This window comes from Macrotis lagotis, chromosome 8 (genome assembly GCF_037893015.1).
Source record: "Macrotis lagotis isolate mMagLag1 chromosome 8, bilby.v1.9.chrom.fasta, whole genome shotgun sequence".
Lineage (NCBI taxonomy): Eukaryota > Metazoa > Chordata > Mammalia > Peramelemorphia > Peramelidae > Macrotis > Macrotis lagotis.
The window spans coordinates 81,697,609-81,719,367 of NC_133665.1; the positions used below are offsets into that span (position 1 = coordinate 81,697,609).

General features: G+C 35.1%; 1 protein-coding gene across 4 annotated transcripts in view; it reads right to left on the reverse strand.

Annotated features, from left to right (window-relative positions):
* The window catches only part of TTC39B (tetratricopeptide repeat domain 39B), a 143,609-nt gene that overhangs the window by 68,014 nt on the left and 53,836 nt on the right, over nt 1-21,759 (reverse strand). Inside the window, exon 1 of one of the 4 annotated variants that reach the window (XM_074197543.1) lies at nt 3,824-5,466. The exons of the other annotated variants lie outside the window; for them this stretch is intronic. The gene's annotated coding sequence lies outside the window, so the exon portion shown is untranslated. Of the gene's footprint in view, nt 1-3,823; nt 5,467-21,759 lie in introns of those variants that run through there. 4 annotated transcript variants of the gene reach the window in all.

A 21,759-nucleotide genomic window follows, 5' to 3' on the forward strand; every position in this document is an offset into this window, starting at 1 on the left:
TGGGGTCACAAAGCTCAGATACAACTTAAACAACTGAACAGCAACAACACTAAAATCCTACTCAAGTGCTTCACAGTAGCAAAATAGTGATGTGAGGTTCTCAAAGATTATACCAAAAGAAAACAATCTTTTTTTGTTAATTATTACTTGAATTTGCTTCTTTTTTAAAAAAGATTTAATTTATTTTGAGTTTTACAATTTCCCCACATTATTGCTTCCCCACCCCCACAGAAGGCATTCTGTTCATGTTTACTTTGGTTCCATGGTATACATTGATCTCAGTTGAATGTGATGAGAAATCATATCCTTAAGGAAGAAAAATAAAGTATGAGAGAGTAAAATTACATAAAAAAGATAACGGGTTTTATTTTCTAATTTGACGGTAATAGTCCTTGGTCTTTGTTCAAACTCCACAATTCTTTCTCTGGATACAGATGGTATTTTCCTTTGCAGATAGCCCAGAATTGTCCCTGGTTGTTGCACTTTTGGAATGAGCAAGTCCATCAAGGTGGATCATCACCCCCATGTTGTTGTTAGGGTGTACAGTGTTTTTCTGGTTCTGCTCATCTCGCTCAGCATCAGTTCATGCAAATCCCTCCAGGCTTCCCTGAATTCCCATTCCCTCCAGGTTTCTAATAGAACAATAGTGTTCTATGTCATACATATACCACAGTTTGCTAAGCCATTCCCCAATTGATGAACATTCACTTAATTTCCAATTTTTTGCCACCACAAACAGAGCTGCTATAAATATTTTGTACAAGTGATGTTTTTACCCTTTTTTATCATGTCTTCAGAGTATAGACCCAGCAGTGGTACTGCTAAGTCAAAGGGTATGCCAATTTTTGTTGCCCTTTGCGCATAATCCCAAATTACTCTCCAGAAAGACTGGATGAGTTCACAGCTCCACCAACAATGTATTAGTGTCCCAGATTTCCCACATCTCTTCCAATATTGATCATCGTCCAGAAAACAATCTTGGAAAGAGTATCTAGAAGGACTTCAAGTACAAATTAATGCTATCCAATGTGTTCATTATCCAAGGACTTGCTCAGCTAAGTTCAGAGTTATCGCCAGAAGACTGGCGACCAAGTAATCAAGTTTTTCACCTAAGTAACACATAAAAAATCCACACTAATAACATCCTTGATCCTTAAAGTTACTTAATTTATTTCCTGTACCTTTTGACATTCAAAATATTGCTTACTAATTTGGGTTTTTGGACTGAAACTTCAAAATCTATTTCAGAGTCTATTAGGGAAGTGATAAGATATAGTTAAACAGACAAGTGAGAAAAACAAAATTTTTTGAAATAATTGCTAATAGTTTTCATCAGGTATGACAGACTACATTAGAAAAGTCAAAAACAGTTACAAAGTAACAAAATCTGTAAGTTAGATGACCCAAGTTTGAGGTCTGTCTCTGTTTCTAATAGTTGTAATAACCTCTCAGGTCTCAGGTCTGCAATTATAGAATGAGGGGAATATACTACATGATCTCTCAGATTTCTTCAAACTCTTTAATTTTATAATTTGAAAGGACCTCCATTTCTTTGTAATTTCTATTAGGACATATGATTAGAGCTTAGAAATCTTTTTTTGTTTTACAGAGATTTTTTTTGTAATTTTTTTGATATAGTAGGAACAGAAGCTTTTCTGAGCATCCATTCCATGCTGTGTTCTAGAGAGAGGACAAAATAATGCAAAAGGATGAGGTGACTGGGTGGAGTGGGAAGAGCAACTCATAAAATATGGCATCTGATCTGAGTTTTAAAGGAAATCAAGGATTCTAAAAGATACTGGTGGTGAGGAAATAAACTACAGTCATGGAAGATGCTTGTTCAAAGAACAATAGATACTATAGATAGAAGGCAAGAAAGTGTCCAGAGAAGATAAATTTGGCAATGCAGTTTAGAGAAAGGTGTGAAGGCATTAAAGTTCCAAAAGAAGTTGTATTTGATCCTAAACCTTAAAAAGAAGCCCAAGAGTTGACTGAGGAGGGGAGCAGCAGAGTCAGATCTGTGGCTTTAGGAGGGGCTAGAACTTTAGGCAAAGAGAACCAAATATTGGGGATATTCTCATAGACTAGAAGATGAGAGAAGGCCCTGAGCTAATGTGATAGCTATGAATAAGGAAAAGAGAGCTTATTCCTTCAAAGTACACCCAGATGTCCAAGGGACCTTGAAGGGCACAATATGCAAGAAGAATGAGAATTCTCTTAGAACACCAGAAAAGACTGTTTCAGGTTTAGACAAGAAAGATGTATGATGACATGCAAATATATGATAGTAAAGAGATCAACAACAGCAAAGTTGGGATATCCTGGAGCCTTGTTTAAGTGGTAGTTTGGAAGATTTGAGGGAGAAGTGATGGCTATAAATGTCACTGTTATAAAGAAGGGGGATTTCACCTATGCTGTGAAATGCAAGTAAAAAGAATTCCCACAAAAAAAATTTTCCAAGGATAATGTCCTGGAGTAGAAAAGAACAAAAACTATACCAAGAGAAAAGATTCATAAAATACCATGAACTACAAATTTAAAGTTTCCAAGATATATAACTGTCAAACATGTAAGCTTTAAGACAAAATAAATCACAAACCAAAATTACCAAGAATTTCTCCAGACTTTACAAAACCCAAGGTGAAGTTATCTTACACAAAACCAAGCATATCTTTTACCTCATCTATTATAACCTTCACTTGAAAACCTTCAATAAAGAATGCTTGAAAACAGGCAAGATAATAACATTTAAATTAATTTATTTTTTAAAAGCTTGCTGATTATTGAGAAAAATATACAATGACAAAAACCTACTAGCAATTAGTAAATAGAGCACTAACTTGGAAACAGGAAGATGTGAGTTCAAATACAGCCTCCAACACTTGCAATGTGATTTTGGGCAAATCACTTAACTTCTCTCTCAGTCTCAGTTTCCTCAGCTGTAAGATGAGGAGATTAACAGCCTCTACCTTTCAGGGTTGTTGTAAGATGACATAATCTTTGTAGAATTCCTAGCATATTGCCTGGCACAGAATAGGTACTCTATCCAAGTTTATTCCCTTCCCTGCCCGCCCCCCCACAAGGCTGATAATGTTAAAAGAATATATTTTATTAGTCACAACATTGTAAGTTGAAAAGAAGTTACAGAGATCTCCCTGCTTCCCTTTCAATAGCCAACAAACCTGAAGCTAAAATATTAATAAACTGCCATAAGGCCTCAGAAGTTACAGTCCACTAAACATCACAAATGTTGCTCTACCATCAGATATCAAGCCTGAAACCCCATCTCCACAGCAGAAAGGCATGACAGCAGACAATTCTGAAGTCCATCTCTGGATTAGATCCTGCCTGCCAGGACACAAAATGGGGAGGAGCAACCACATTCTGCAGAGGCAATGTAGTATATTAGAAAGACTTGAAACAAAAGATCAAAGTTCAACTTATTGCTCCAGCAATAGGAACACACACACACAAAAAAAAGAGGAGACAGTCTAGTAAAGTAAAAGACACACGCAATTTGGAATCAAATTCCAGTTCTATTGCTTAATATCTGGGAGACCATAGTCAACAATCACTTTTTAAAAACTTTTTCTCCCTATGCCACAGATGACTGGCACAGAAACTTTAACCTGCCCTACTTTTAAACTAGGCTGGCTCATCCTTCCTAAGGCGGTCAGTCTAGTAGCATCTTGCTCAGAGACTCCCTCAGCTCCAGATGTACAGGTGTACAGCAGGACTAACTGGATCAACAAACACTTATTCAATGCCTATTAGATACCAGACTATGGAGATTCAAATGAAGAAAGAAACCATACTTACTCACCAAGAATTTACATGGGAAGAATCTAAATATATGCAGAATAAATGTGAAGAAAATATAAATATACACAAAGTAATTAGGCAGGGCAAATAGGGAGGGCCTTCACAATGTCATACTCTGGTGTCTCATAGACTTCTATTATGCTCTTGAAGAATAAGCCAATGGGGTGCAAGCTCTGGCAGGTTCTATCACACTAGAAAAGAATGGCCTTTTCATGTAACAGATGGTAACAGATGGAAGTCTGGTTACTGAGGACCCACCAAGTTGACTGTATAAACGCACAATTACCAGGTTTCTAGCCACCTGGCAATAGAGTTTGTTTTGTTTTTTTAAACCATGGCAACCCATGTTACATGTGAGTAGGTTGTAACATATAACCAATATTGAATTCTGAAGAACAAAAATAACAGACAACAACAAGGAATTTAATAAAAATAAAAGACAGAAATCACATTATAAGAATAAAGGAATTATAGGCAAACAGTCAAAGTGTTCCACTGGACCCTCTGCAATATTGGGAAAAGAGAGGAAGGCCTCCAGTAGATTAGATGGAAACTTTAGCCCAACTTTTAGGAAAACTTGGACCTGAGTCACATAGGATGAACAGGCTTGAATATAAACTGAAACTTGCATCATTAGTGGAACTTCCAAATAAATGAGATCCTGGACTCATCTGAGTATGAGAGTTAAAGAGAAGAAGCACTAGCAATTGGGGGTCATCAAGAAAGGCTTCATACAGAAGATGGCCCTGGAGTTTCACTTCTAAAAAAAAAGTGATTTCCTGTGGTAGAAGTGAAAAAAAGAATGTATTCTGAACTTTGTAGGCCAGTACAAAGAAATAAAAACAGGGTGTGCTCTGAGGAGAAAAGCAATGGTTAGTTTGTCTAAATCAGAGAGCAAGAGGAGGAATATTATACAAAGAAAATTGTAAAGGGCTTTAAGTCCTAACCAGAGTTTCTATCTATTTTATGTTGGAAAACACTAGGGTTCACATATTAGAGGAGTGGCCCAGTCAGATTTATGTCTAAGTAAAATCACTTTAGCAGTTGTTTGGAGGATAGATGGGAGTAGGGAAAGATCTGCAGGGGAAGCAATCAGGAAGTTCTTGCAATAAATAATCTAAATGAGTAGTGTTGAGCTGGGCTTGAACTAAGGTGGTAGCTCTGTGACAAGAGAGAAGGGGATGGATTTGGGAGATGTTACAGAAGTAGAAACAGCATGCTTTGACAACTGATTCAATGAAAGGGAAGGAGAGATGAGTCAAGGATAATAAACCAAGGAGATTGGTAAACTTGAAGTACCTGCTATAGGAAGAGATCAGTTTGTATAATAAACTTCACTCTTCTCAGTTATGATGGAAAAAATCATTCACATTGAATGGATGCAGATGTCTGAATGCAGAACAAAGCACACAATATTCATTTTTTTAATTTGTTTTTTTCTTTCTTGTGGTTTTTTTCCTTTTCTTCTGATTCCTCTTTCACAACATGATTAATTTGGAAATATGTTTAACATAATTGTGCATATATAACCTATATTAGATGATTTACTTTGGGGGGAGGGCAAGAGAAGGAAGAGAAAAAACTAGAACTCAAAATCTTATAAAATAAAAACTTTATATGCAATCAGAAAAAACACAATACTATTAAATGAAAAAATAAAAATACATAAAAAGTAAATTTGAAAGAGAAGTAGGTTTGGGGTTAACAATAATAAGTTTTATACTAGACTAGTCCAATTTGAGGTATCTCTGAGACATCCACTTGAAAATGTCCTATAGGCAGTTAATTGGCAATGGGAGGCTGAAGCTCAGAGAAGAAAAATGAGCTGGAATAGGTCAATCATTTCACTCCTCTGGGTCTCAGTTTCCTCATCCATCTGAATGGGGTGGGGGTTCTATACACAAGGAGGTTATTTTGAGAAAAGGTACTTTTTAAATCCTTTAAGTGCTATATAATTATTTTGAATAAGATGTTAATTAACTAAAACTAAAATATCCTTAGAGATATAAACTCATTCATATTAGCAATTATAAAAGATTATCCTGGAAAAACTTCTAATGTGCAAAAATATAACTTTTAAAAACCCTTTTTAGTAAGAGGGCACATATTAAGAAATTTTTTCTCTGGTCTAAAGGCCCTTTACTAAGATGCCTCCCTAGTCCCCACATAAGCCCCATTAAAAATGTGGTTAACAGTTTGAGAACAAAGGACCTCTCTTTGAGAAACAAATAAAAGGGTAAACTTCATAAAATCATTTACTTCTTGGGGGCAGCTAGGTAGCACAGTAGATAGAGCCCTGGCCCTGGAATCAGGAGTACCTGAGTTCAAATCCAGCCTCAGACACTTAATAATTACCTAGCTGTGTAGTCTTGGGCAAGCCACTTAACCCCATTGCCTTGCAAAAAAACCTAAAAAGAAGATTACTTCTTTTCTGACTCATATCATTGTGCTTAGCACTCTGTCATCACCATTCCCAAGTTTTGAGCTATATTCATATCAAGACAGTTTCCTCTTTTCCCATATTTGGAAATGATATCATAATATTCATCTTTCTCCATTCAAGAATGATGATGCAGATACTGAACTAAGGGGAAGAGACATTTTTTAATCCTTGAACTGTACCAGAAGGAATTGAGTTGGAACTACTGTTTTGGATTATTAATTATTATTAATTTAATTAATTATTAATTATTAATCCCAAACTGTATTTTAACATATTTTGATGTCTTCCTTGTTCAAGATTCTTATAAATGCTACCTCAAACTGTCTTCAGATAGAAATATATTAAATTAGAGTCTCTGATAAAACATGCTTAAAAGTCTGAGGATAAAATTACTATTTTCTCTTTGAAAATGTATATAAAAATCACCAGAAATAGCATTCTGATATATATATATATATATATATATATATATATATATATGATTTAGAGTTACTAAGAATTATATCATGTGATGCCACCACCCAGGGAAAAACAAAGCTACTACTGCTCACGCATAACCTAAGTGTTCTCTGGAAATTTCTCTCATTTGCTTCCACTTATTCCCTAACCTTCTACAGCTCCTCCTCCCCAAAATTTTCACCTCGACATAAATAGGCCTGGCAAAGTGAAGAAGCAGGTTAAGCACTAAGTTAAAGGCTCTGCTCCCTTTCCATTTATTCTCTGCAGTTTGACTTCTAACCTCTTCATCCAACTAAAACTGCTCAATCCAAAGTTACTAATGATCTCTTAATTGCCAAATCAAATGGCCTTTTCTCAATCCTTGTCATTCTTGACTTGTCTAGTCTTTGTCTCTGATAGTCTATTTTCTCTGTTTAAGTGAGGCAGTTACAGGAGGTACTCAACCTTGCTCTCTTCTATAGTTGTCATAGTCCAGTGACAGGACAGAGCCAAGACAACTGTGATGGCTCAAGATGCCAGGGATGACCTTGGAATTTTTTGGTGTCTTACCAAGCTCTAAGAGGAGCTAGGTGATGCAGTGGATGGAGCACTGACCTTGAAGTCAGGAGGATGGGAGTTCAAATCCAGGTTCAAAACACTTACTAGCTGTATGACTATGGGCAAGGCAATTAACCCTGATTGCCTCGATCCAGGTTAATCTCCCATCAACCTGATTCATATCTGGCCACTGGACCCAGATGACTCTGGAGGAGAAAGTGAGGCTGGTAACTTAGCACAGCACCCCCTACATACACACTCAAATCCAATTCACATGCTTGTCATGGCATCACCTCCATTATTGTCATGGTCTTCGAGAGTGAAGAACAAACATCATTTCCCAGTTCTCCTCTCAGTGGAACATTTTCTCATCCTCCTTTGCTGAATATTCATCCAGGTCATGGTCATTAATCCAAGTCTCTGTCCTGGGCCCTCCCTCATTTCTTCTCGCTCTATACTATTTCACCTGATCATCTCACAACTTCCCTCTTCTTAACTTCCCCATTACTATATGGAGTACCACCATCCAGTCACTCAGGTTTGTTCCTGGTTATCCTTGGTCTCCTCTGTTTAGCTTCCCAACTTTCCAATCTTTTCACACCTTCCCCAAGTCTGTGATCCAATGTCACAGGCTTCATGGTAGAATTTTCAAACTTTTTCAAGGATTTAAAAACATGTCACATTTGTACTTTATTCAGGAAAATAATTTTCCAGCTTCATCCAGCAGATCAAAATTCCATAATTTTGGCAAGGCACAAATTCTTTACAGATATCATAGCACCTTTCACTGAGCAAATGGAAGGGAACATACAAAAATAGTCTACGGGAACTACAACAACTCACTTACCTCTGGACCATGGTAAGGCTTTTCAGTCACTCAATCAAGAAGCATTTATTAGCCAACTACTATGTTCCAAGTACTCTTGGTGAGCACCGGAGTTATCAAAAAAAGTGAGACTGCTCCTGCCCCAGAGGAGCTCAGAGTCTAATGGGGAGCAAACGTGCAACAGCTACATACAAACAAGCTGTAGACAGGACGAAGAGGAGTGATCAACAGAGGGAAAGGCAGCAGAACTGGAGGGACTGGGTGATAAACAAAGGATACAAAGGATACAAAGATCAAACTCTACTTTCAAGAAGCTCACCTTCTGATGCAAATTAGTTTTTAGGGCACTAGAATAAAAATTTTAAATTCTTCCCTCAGAAGAAATATTTTACAAGATAATTTCCCATGATAGCCTGCAAATGTCAACTAAACCCAGAATGAAGCTAAACCATCCACCAGGATTAGATCTGGGTGCTGCTAACAAGGTGGGAAGAGAAGGGGGGAGAAGGGAAGAGGCTGTTCCCTATTTCCTGGGGGACTGAACCTAACAAAATTTAGAAAATCTTTATCTTTGGTATGTGTTGCCTCTAACAATCATCCTATTTCTCTCTTAAGGTATTCCATATATTCCAAAATTAGTCACTTTAACCCCCAATTACCCAGTCAATCTTAACTAGATGTTAGACAAAATAATCTTCCTGGATTGTAACTACTTAAACCTCCCAAGTCATTTGATTTTGTAAAAGAGAATATTTGGTAACATCAAGGAATCTCTAATGAAGCTGAGTTTTACCACTATAAACCCCCCCAAAAAATAAAGATGGGGGAAAAACATTCTAACAGTCCTCAGGAAAATTTTGAGTAATCTCCCGCCACCAGGGTCAGCTCCCTGATTTGTACTGTACTGAACAATGTGGCACCTCATCTTCAACTTCCCATCCCAAATATCCTGGAGAGAGAGGGAACCTGGATTAAGAGTAGGAAGGCTATAGAAATTAATGGTACCATGGATCATTGATAATTTGTCTATTGATAGGTCAGGGACTCTCTATTCCATAATTTTTCAATGCTAAATTCAAAGTGGCAGCATTTAAGGTATAATAAAATCGTTTTAAAAATAAAAACGGCAGCTGTTTTTAACTCTGGGGGGATAAGGGAATTAAAAAAAATTCACACTTTGGAAAACCAAACAAAAATATAGCAAAATATATCAGTGCAAGTCAAACACATTTGGCATTAACAGAGCAACCAGGTGGAGTTTTTAAGTATTTTGACCATTGAAATTTCAACAGAATAACTATTGTAGTTTTAACTGACCTTTAAAAAAACAGATAAAAGACTACCAAGATCAGCCATCAAAACATACAGCTATTTTTCTACATATGCCATAAAAAGAGAGAAGCCAGGGAGGAGAAAATCAATATCAAATCACAGGACTCAGAGCTAGAAGGTGGTCCTTAAAGATCATTTATTTCAAACCCCACATGCTACATATGAAGAAAAAGAGACACAGGGAAAGGAAACTGACTTTCCCAAGGTCATACAGGAGTGAATAAGACCAAAACTAAGGTCCTCAGACTTAAAATCTCATTTACTAAAAAAATGTTAATGATTAGATAATAATTTAGATATAATACATATCTATTTTCCCTCAAATTCCTCTGAAGTAAAAATGTTGATGCACACACATAGTGAGGACACAATGAATTAGGCCAAATGTTTATGATTGTAGGAATGCGCCATGGAAAGCTGGCACTGAATCAGAGACACAATTAGAAACGAGTAGTAATGCAAAGGCCACTTTTTTTTAAAACTCTAAATCACTGAAATCCACTACAAGGGAGAAAAGCAACTAACCTTGCATTATCTGAAATTAAACTCTGTAGAGAGAAATGATACTTTTTTTTTCATGAAGGTTTGAATCACCTAAACACAAAAATCTAACAATATAAATAATAAAATACCTGACCGAGTCACAGGAAATGTGAAGTGAGCCATTCCTAAGCTGCTATTGTTCTATGGCCAAAGTCTCAGCATCCCTAAATGCAAACCTTGCAGCAGCTGAAACCCAGCCTTAGCATCCTGGTGGATTAAAACACAGACAGCAAGTGGCAAGAAATTCTGTTAGCTCAGAGCTCAAGGCTCTTCCTTAGTAAAAAATAAAAATAAGTGAGTCAGGAAAAGGATCTAGATGTATGTTCTAAATTAAAATGCAAACCCAAAACCTCAGATTTAAAAGGACATTAAATTATTCTGCCACAGTCACAATCACGACATAATAAAAATGACTCTAGAAGTTGTTAAAATGAAGCTAAAATATACTTACAGATTTTCAGTAGCAATTACTTTGAAGGAATAAATACAGTTCACTAGGAAGAGAAGTCCTTCTTCCCCTCTGACCTAGCAGATTATTTTCAAGCCAGCAAAAAGACAAAGAAAATTCAGTTTCTGCTTTGTCCTCTGATGTCCATGAGGCTCAATGATTCTCAAGCAAAAGATCAAAATAAAATTAAAGCGTTTACCAAGCAGAAGCTGTCTGTAGCATCGCAGGACGCTCCATATCAAAAATTAAAGCAATGTCAGCTGGAGTGGAAGCCACCGCTCCTGCTGGAGCTGATGCCTCAGCAGCAAGAGGATGCTGGGAGATTTTTTTCCAATCTGTACTGCAACCTAATTCTAATCCATCAATGCTTAAGTACCAAGAGGGAAATACAAAGGAGAAAAATAGGAAAGTTGGATTCTAAAACTAAAGTTCAATTAAGTATGTTCATGGAGATTACCATAAAGAAAGGGGGAGGAGCAGAAAAACTATTCAGGGAGAAAATGGAGTTAACATTCTCCTAATTTGTTTGGTTTTCTGGTAAAATTAGAAAACAAAAGAAGTAAATATCTAGGTAAATATGATGACTCATTTCTTTGTTTAAAATCTAAATGGGCAAATAAAACACACACAAAAAAACCACATGTTAACTGGAAAGACCTTTAGAAACAAGATGAGTGGGTGGTGGGTCACATTAAAGAGAAGCACAGTGAGAGAACACTGGAGTCCAGTACCAGCAGAGAGGGTACCGGACATGGGCTGACCCTTAAGCGAAGGTTTGGGAGCCAGATGGTTCCTTAGAGAGCATCCAGTCTTAACACCCTTATTTCTCAATAAGGAAACCCACTGAAGTCAAAGAGATTCAAAGACCACACAGGTATTTAGCAGTGAACTAGATCTGACAATTTAACACCAGAGTGCTTCCCCACAGTCCCAAACTCCATTTAGTATCCCCATTAGTATGCAGATTTTACTGACTATAAGGGAGCAGAATAGCAAAATGGGATCAAGAAAAAGAAGGCACAAGCACAAAGCCCTATTTGGCCTGAAGCACCTCTACACTCAAATCCTTAGACTATTAATGAAACCTCAAGCAATTAACCTATCTGGGTTCCAGTCTCTTTTCCTTTAAAATGTACATGAATTCTAAGGTTTTGCTTAAGTCACAATACCTTGGAATCTTATGAAATATTTTTAGTTTACTAATTTTGAAACCAATCGATTCATGTGTGTATACACACATACATACACACATATACATACATACATACACACATATCTGTTATTCTTCCAAAACTGGATTAAAAATAATATCTTACTCCAGAATTGAAACTAACAAACTAGAGTAGAAGATCGGGTTCTGGGTTCAAATTCCAGCTCTTCCATTTTCTACCTGTGTGACTTTAGGCAGATCACTTAACTTTTGTAGACTTTTAATAACAGTAATGGCATTTATAGAAGGCTTTAAGGTACAAAAAGCATCTTACATATATTAGTAGATTTTTTGCATGCATTTAATCAATTACAATTATGATTCTTTGAATAGATACATACGTATATACTTTTCAAGGAAGGGGATAGGGGATGGTGGGAAACTAAACAAAAACTAAAAGAAACAAAGTTAAGTCTTAAAATACAAGGCAGCTAGGTGATGTAGTTCACTGAGTAGCATCAGCCTTGAGTCAAAAGGACCCAAACTCAAATCCAGGCTCAAACATTTGCTAGGCAAGACACTTAATCCTTTCTCATTGCTTCAGGTCCTTATTGCTAAAATGAGCTGGAGAAGGAAATGGAAAATTACTCTAGTATCTTTGCCAGAAATACCCAAAATGGGGTCACAAGAATCAGAAAAAGCTGAAACAACTCAACCACAACAACAAAGCTCAAAAAAGTGTGCTGCCTAAACAATAAAATATTTCAAAGAAGTCTATGAGATATTTGCCTAAAATATATCCATTTGAATTATAATAAGGGCTAGTAATGAGGTTTGGATTTTCCCTCCTTACAAATGTGTAGGAAGGAGGCAAAAGACAATATCCATTTAGACATTCAACTCAGAATAACTAATCAAAAGTAGGCAGCAAGCACCAGTATAAAGAGCAAGTTATATTCTACTTTTTTGTATTTTGAAAATAGAACGCTATTCTCTATCCTGTTTATTCTGCGCTTTTCAATGAGTTTTGTGACTTAACTATCACTTCCAGAATTCTTATACCAGTTCCAGGTATAATAATCTGGTAAAAATTTCACTTTCAGACCCAAAACTTGCATCTAAATAACCCTAAAGAGCAAAATAGGGTTAAAAATATAAGTAGTGAAAATAAAAGTTAAACCCAGTATTTCACTGTTAATAAATCATTTCTAATAATTTTATTAGGTTTAATTTTTTATATCAAACTAAACTATGTGATGAGAGTAACTATGTGGGTAATTATTTTTAAATTCTTTTTGTATCCCCTTTAATTTTTTTTATTCACCTCTCTGTATTTATTTTCCCTTCAGCACAGTCGGAATTGGTATATCCTGATTTGTGCATATCTTCTTTATCTTATATCATTTCACATTTTTTATTTTGAGAATTTATTAATTTTAATTAGATGAGCCAGTCCCCAGTTGTTTTCTTCCCAGGTGGGGAAGGGGAGTAGTAGCCACAAAAAAAAAAAAAAGACTGCTATAAACAGTCTATATAGCTCTTCCTTTTTTTCCCCACAGTTGAGGGGGGAGGAAATATCATAAATCTATGGTATCAAAAATTCACTCTTCTAGCTTCAAATAATCAGGCAAATTTCTGCTGATAAAATCTCTAGAATTAAGAAAAAGTTCATGTCTCAAAAATGTCAGGAAAATATCACAAATGGAAAGAAGCAAATATATCCTAGTTCCAGCAACTCCAAGGGAAAAATTTTACACATTTATAGGATTTCCATACATGTCCTATACATGAATGTCCCAGTAGCACTTTAAATTCACTATTTCCAAAATTTAACTCATCTTCCTCCTCCTCCTCTCTCACGAAGAATTATTACATACTTCCTTGTAACTTTCTTCATGCTACAAATGATAGCACCAATCTCCTACACACTCAATTTTTTCCCCCTGTGGCAATTCCCTTAACCCTATTTGTCTCAGTTTCCTCATCTACAAAATATGCAAGCAAAGGACATGACAAGACATACCTAAAAACAACAAAACAACAGTTACTGGTGAACAGAATGTGAGATTGCACATGGAGAGGGTAGGAAAGACATGATACAGTGCAATGCCTAAAGTATTTGACACCACCAATCTCCCAGCCCCAGGGTTTGGATCCTCTAAGTCATCTTTGATTTTTCCATACGTTTCACATCCAAATGAGTAGCCTTAACCTTTGACTAAGTTTTACACTCTCACCAATGCCACCCCCTAGATCATGCCCTCCTTCCATCTTTCATGGCTAAGAGAATGGATATGAGTCAGGAGACCTGGGTTTCCACTGTGTTATGTGCCCAAACTAACAAACCACAGAATCACAGTTTCCTCATCTATGGATTTAATACCTGCATTCTTTCTCTCTCATTGGTTATTATAGGGAAAGTACTCTGTAAACTGGAAAGCACGGTGTAAATATGAGCTCTTATTATTAACATTAAAAGAAAAATCTACCTCCTTCTTTATAACATTCTTTCTATAATTGCCAAAGTAGTATTATAGTGCTAACCAAACCCACAACTCCAACTATTATTGGTAAAAACTTAATACATTACAAAAACTTCTGGAAAAGCTATAAAGCAATCTGGCTGAAATTAAATGTATTATCAATATCTCATAATAAATCACAATGAGCCCCAAATAGATAAATGTCATAAAATATAAAAAGTAATATAAATAAATTTGAAAGGAAGAATTTTTTCATATGGGAAAAGTCCATGGCCAAACAAGAATACAGGAGATTAAAAAAAGGCAATTTTGACTATATAAAATTTAAAAGTTTCTGCACAAATAAAATCAATGGACTTATATCAGAAAGAAAATAGTTAACTAGGGGGAAAAAAATTTGCAACCATACCAGAAGGTTCTAATTAAGGAGGTGGTTTCTGTATAACAAAAGCCAATGAAACTATAAAATTAGATCATTCATTCTAGGGAGAAAATTCATTAGTCTGTTATTAAAAATAACAACTAAACAATAACAAAAGCAACGGTTCTTTCAACTCATTGAATCTTTTTCCACAGATATAAAAATCATTACTGAGACTCAGTAAGTATAAAATTTCTAACATGTGCAGGAAATATAAGAGACTGAAGGCTTCAAGCTTGAATCCAGACCTTAAACTGAACCAATTACAAAGGTGGTATTTTCAAAAACCTTGGTCTCCACACTTCTCAAGAACAAAACTATCAAGGAAAAAACCATTGATCTGTTATAAAATGAACATGTATCCTGAAATCAAAGATAAATAGGAACATATTAAAGCAATTAATACCTATATAACACCAATTTCAATGTACACTTTCTGACAATAAAATGAACAACAGGGGCAGCTAGGTGGTGCAGTGGATAGAGCACCAGTCCTGAAGTCAGAAGGACCGGGAGTTCAAATGCAACCTCAGACATTTAATAATTTCCTAGCTTGGTGATACTGGGCAAGTCACTTAACCCCATTGCCTTAAATAAATTTTAAAAAAATTTTAAATGAACAATAACATATTTGGAAAATGTCAACAAAAATCCATACAATATTACAATATGCATACTTACTATCTTAAGAAAACAATTTTATTGTCCACTTCCTAATCAAAAGCAAGTTAAAAATTCATAGATATTCTCAGAGACATCATAAACAAGCCAAATCCTAAAGGAATACTTTTGGAACAAGCATACATCACTGCACCAAACAACAGTAAAGTCTCACAACAGGTGTTTGCCAACAGGTGCGTGCCAATGGAATTGTCAAATATAACCTAATGCATTTTGACTCCAGATAGAGCATATAAGGCAGTAAAAATCTCATTGATTTTATTGAGCAACTTCTACATGAATGCAGGTACCAATATTGACAAAACATCAAAAATTGACTGGGTCATTCAGTACAAGAATTTTTTTTAAGAACCTGTCAAGCACACTGCTAAGCATCGGGCATATAAAAGACAGTGCTTAGTCTTAAGGGGATATTATTCAAACAACTACATATATTTTATATATATATATATATATATATATATATATCAAGTAGATTTATTTGCTCATGGAAAAGGATGGAGGAGTTATGATATCAATTCAAGAGGAAGTCACTGCCACCAGATTTTACAGAAGGATTTTATATATAATATATATATTATATAATATTATAGTGACTATATTATACTATATAGACTATACAATATTATATAGACTTGTTGACTAATGTAATTTATATAAGGAAAAGGTAAAATATAACTTCAAGTTATAAAATTTTAGAACTAACTAAAATATCTAACAAAGATATGACCTGTTGATTAGAATTAAACATCAAAAGTAAACCATCTTTCATGGATTGACAGCAAATCCCCATACAACAAAATATTCTGGAAAACTCAACTAACAAACATACTAGAATTGCACCATTATCACAGACCAAACTGTTGCCCACAATCATCTTCACAAAGCACTGATTCATAAAAATTTAAGGAGGTGCCACCATGCCAAATATTCAATCTCCAAGTCACATGAATAAAAAGTGGTCGGTATATAGGGACCCAGAAGGAAGAGATCAAAATCATGTAAGAACAAGATGAGATGCATGTTATCCTTTCTGCTTTTAGAGTTGTACTAACTAAAATTTGACACTTTCAGTATAACTACAGAGGATAAACTTATATTCTAATTCAACTACTATAATCAGTAATTTTAGTGACATTTATAATATTATATAATATTCCATAGAATGTTAAATATTATAATATATGTAATATAGACTAATATAAAGGTTACTGACTTGTCCTCAGAACTATTTCTAATTAAACATAACCAAAAAGAAATGAAATCTAGTGGCCTTGGGCAAGCCACTTAACCCCATTTGCCTTGCAAAAAAAAAAAAAAAAACACCTAATAAAAAAAAGAAATGAAATCTCATGAGCTATAATTAATACTTTGCAAAGTACTTCCCCCATGATAATGAAGTAAATAATACAGTACTATTACTATTACTTCCAGTTTATAAATGATATATGACTTGTTCATATCTATATACAGACTATAAGCTTCTTGAGGGCAGAGACTCATTTTCACCAGCAATCTCTCACCCCTGGAAAGTACTCCCTCCTCAACTCCACCTCAGAAAATGCCCTCTTCCTTCAAGTTACTGCTCAAGCACCATCGTCAAAAAGAAACCTTTCCTGATCCCCTTGACTACTTTATATTTAACAACCATATATTTATTCTCTTTATATTTATTTTATATATATTTATACATATATATATATATATAGGTTCTGTCATTAGAATATTAACTCCTTGAGAAAGAGGTAACTTCATTGTTTGTATTTTTATCCTCAGCAATTAGTGCAGTGTCTGCACATTATAGATCCTCAATAAATGTTTTTCATTGACTGATTTGCATTCCTAGCACCTATCAGAGTATCTACCACATAATAAACGCTTAATAAATTTGTAATGGTTGACTAAGTTACAGAATACCTATCCTCCAAGAGCCAATTCAAATGCTATCTCTCTCATAAAAGGCATTCCCACTGGGTTCAGATCCCCTATCTGGAAGGGATTCCTCCTTCATCTGCTCTCCTATTACTTGATATCTTCCTTATGTGGTTACTATATCTAACCAGTATTATATTTTTACACCTATCTGTTTCTTCCTATTATACTGTAAAGTTTTTGCAAGTGTTTAAAAACCTAAAACCCATAACTTATCTATCTTTGTAGTTCACCAACTACTGTTCCACTTCCTATAATGCAACACTAATAATAATTATGTTTGTCCTTCTTGAAGAGGACCCATGTCATCAGGGGAGATGAAGCCACAACAAACACAAGAATTGGATTTGAGTGAGGAAGTGCTGTGCTAAGGTCACTAGTCGCACTTACGCCTTCAGAGCCATCTGGGTCCAGTGACCACATGTGAATCAAGGTGACTGGAGATGGCCCTGAATGAGAGGCAATCAGGGTTAGGTGACTGACCCAAGTTCACACAGCTAGTATCAAGTGTCTGAGGTTGGATTTGAACTTCTATCCTCCTGACTCCAAGGACAAGTGCTTCTAAGGTCTATTTAATATAAATTTAAACTTTAATAAAAAGATTATCGATTTTAAAAGATGATTAAAATAAAAATTTTACTATCTTTTCTCCTAGTTACCTTTTTGCAGCAAAATTATCTTTATTGACAAAGTATTAAAAGGTTTGCTTCTTTCTATGCAACTGCATTTAATTTTTGAAATTCATATTCTCAGTCAGATTTCTACTTCCTTTCATCCACTGAGGTCTTAAAATTGGTATTTCAAAACAAATACAATGACAGCTGGTACTTCAAATACTATTTGACCAGAGGCACTAGACCAATTTCATGTACAAATGATATCATGCCATATCAGAACTACAAAACCTGCATTTTATTTTAAATAAAAAAATAAAACTTAATTATTTTATAATTATGGAAGACAGCATACTAAGAGCATTTCAACTTGGAATTTTAATTTTTAAATATAAAGAAGGGGACAGCTAGGTGATGCAGTGGATAGAGCACCAGCCCTGGAGTCAGGAGGGTCTGAGTTCAATTCTGGCCTATTGCCTTAAATAAAAAAATAAATAAGGAAGAGCTGTATTAAGGAAAGATTAACCAAAAGCAAAGTTGTTTATCAAATCCTGTTTATAAGAAATCTAGTAGGATTAGAAGAAACTATCTAAGTTCTCATTTTATATATATATATATATATATATATATATATATATGTATATAAAATCTTTAAATCCAGTCTTTTGATGGTAAAAAGTCTTAGATACTTTCAATACTGCTCTAAGACAAATTCTACCAGAACCTATAGGGCTTTCCTTCTCCTTGGCTCTTCCTTCATATGTACCTGTCAATTTTTATTGGTACACATAGAGCATGAAGCATAAAACTAGAACAAACAGGCTCTGAGTTAGAATCACAGGTAATAATCCTGTTCTCTAGGATTCCTCTTTTGCATGTTATCTTTGAATTCTCAATATCCACTGGTTTCCTACCACTTTCCTACTAGGGTCTCTAAGCTTCTGGTCTTAGACAGTTCTTTTAAAAGAATAACAATCAAGACCATTCCTCCTTCCTGCACAGGTCGACTGAATAACTATCTGTTTGTGAGACATCACAGGGCCTCAGGTGGCAGAGAGCTAATTCTAGCCTCACTATAGTCACAGCTCATGAAGATGAATCATGAGAAATGGTTTACAGGAGAGCTGTCAAACATACAGCAAAAAACATTCCAATGAGAACCAAACCAGCTTAAAAATATCATTGAGGGATATTTAACAAAATAAATAAAAACCATAATAAAACTTAGCACTGCATTTTAAAACCAAGCTAATATGTAAGATTAGTGGCCCTATTTCTTCTGAGTTTGACACCACTGGGTTCAACTATCTCATTTTTAAAATGCGATGAAGAGACATACAAGTGGTAGGTAAACAGAGCAGAATTCAACCCCAGATCCTGACGCCAAATCTAGGGCTTTTGCCAGTTTGCTACTTTCTTGATCAACCCAAACCATGGTAGATTACAAACTTCTCAGTCTAGGCCCATGATCCTAGAGCATTCTCCTTAGAGTAGTCTCTTAAAATTTTCTGTTCTCAGAACCCCAAGTCAAGGAACTAAGGATCCTGATCTTCTTGGTCTCTGAACCACTTTATCCTGTTCAGTATAAACATCTACCACATTTAATCTCTACTTTTCTTTACCTCTTCTGCCCCTGCTATCATAAATGTCAATTCTATTATTCACTTCTTTCCCATTCAAGCTGGACCACAGCATGGGTTTATTCATAAGAAATACATAATAATATAAATTCAGAAATAATAAGGGAATAAGAATTAGAAGTGTATATAAAGTAAAATTACCTAGACTTATTTAAAGAGTGCTTAAACTTTCAAGCCTCGTCTTTAATTCAAGTATTGCAAACTCAATTCAGTTTTCAGGATCCTCCGTCTAAATCACACTCTGTAGAACCCAAATCTGAAAGAATTTTTTTGGTTGGGTTTTTTTTTTTGCAAGGCAAGGGGGTTAAGTGACTTGCCCAAAGTCACACAGCTAGATAATTATTAAGTATATGAGACCAGATTTGAACTCAGGTCCTCCTGACTCCCACCACCTAGTTGCTCCCCAAAAGCAAAAGGACTTAAAAAAAAACAATCATTTATAACCAAAATTGTCCCTAGAACCCAGACATCTATTCACTTCTCTCTACCTCTCTAAACTATACACAACACATATATACATACACAAACACACACACACACACACACACACACACACACACACACACTCCCAAAAATATCAACTGCTCCATCCTTTGGAATGTCTGTTTCAGAAAACAGTCTGTATTAACTTAACTAAAGATTTACTTAAACTCAGTCACACAAATTACAACAGAAAATTAATTCCCTATTTAACAAATATAGCATTTCAAAAATCTGTTTTTTCAGGGATGTCATATCATGACATGCATTACATTTCATCCAAAAATTTACCAGCAAATAACCAGCCTACTCTTATTGGTGATGAGCTTATTTGCACTTTGTTATAATGATCCTTAGCAAACATTCAAAGATTATTGCTGGTACTGTATATGAAGTCTTTCCAACATGGTAGAATTTGTCAAAGACCAAAATGCACCATTGCTGAGGCTTTTGAGAATCCATGATCACCTCCATAGTCACTATGACACATCAGGATTTAACTTATGGATAGGAAGGATAAGCATGTGTGTATATATATATTTCTGTATACATATACATGTGTGTAGGGGCATATATGTATAAGTTAACATGAATATATTACTGGAGAAAACTCCAAGTCAATATCATAGATCCATGAGTATGAGTTCAGTTTTCAAAGCATTTTCATATGAATATTATCTTCTTTGGACTACACAACAAATTTTATTGGACTTCATGAGTGGAAATTGTATTCCCATTCTATAGATGAGAAAACTGATATATGAAAGACACCCTGGATCATGTGACATTGTGTTCAATTAAAAACAGCAAAATAAGGGAATTATCTAGAAATAATTGAATAAAACTCAGTCTTTTTCAACTATGGTGACAGAGAAAAGGGAGAAAGAAAGCATAACAGATTTGGTACCACTACCACGGTGCCAAGCTGTTGGGACAACAGATAAATTATTTGATCCATTCAAGTTGAAATTTTAATTCATAAATCAACAGAGAAAAAGTACATGGACTCAAAGGAGATAATTCTTTTCCAATAATAGGTAAGAAAAGTTATTTGAGGGACAACTTTACTTTTGAAGAGGTTCAAAGATAAGGAAAGTACATAGTCATGCCTTATTTATGTGAAATCAAGAGGAAATGAGATATGCAGTTAAATTTTCCAGATGAATGAAACTTATGCCTTTTAAATATTAACATCTTTAAAGACCTTTTGGGGTATAAATTCTTCTAAATTGTGGCATGTTTTCCTCTCTTCTGTAGCAGAGCATACTGAAGATAATTGTCTTTTCCTTGTTCATTCAGAAAAAAACCTTAATTATCAAAGTGAACCAAAACACTGACAACTTCAAGGGTTATTGAGGTATGGAAAGTTGTTTGTCTCTATAATGAATTTGCCAAACAGCTGTGATTTTTTTTATTTTACTTTTAGGCTATTTTTGTAACTCTTACTCCTCTCTCTCTTTAAGGCACCCAGGTCTTAGGAATCTCATAATATTCTTTTCGTTCCAAAATTTTCCAAGAAAACTCCTCTACCAGGAGTACTCTGCTACTAACATTCATATATCCTCCCATCTTTATTACCCACCTTAACCATGGACTACCAAACTGGAGAAATTGGGAGTGTAGGCTAAGTTTAAGAAACAGTTCATTCCAAAACATAGCTTATACTCCTTCCCAAATTCTACCCTATTTAGTAATCAAAGCCAAATAATCCAAAACATTCCAACCAAAAACCCATAGGTTTGTTATGGATCAAATCTAGAATAGGCAAAGGCTGAAATTAACTGACTATTCAGAGTCATCAACCAAGATGGTTGCTAAGGATCAAAACAATGTGATTTTTCTATAGAAAAAAAGAAGATTTAGAATAAACATGTTATTTGTGAACATAAAAAAATTGTCAAAAAGAGCCAAACTTATAGTTCTATTCACTCTATCATTAAGATAATGC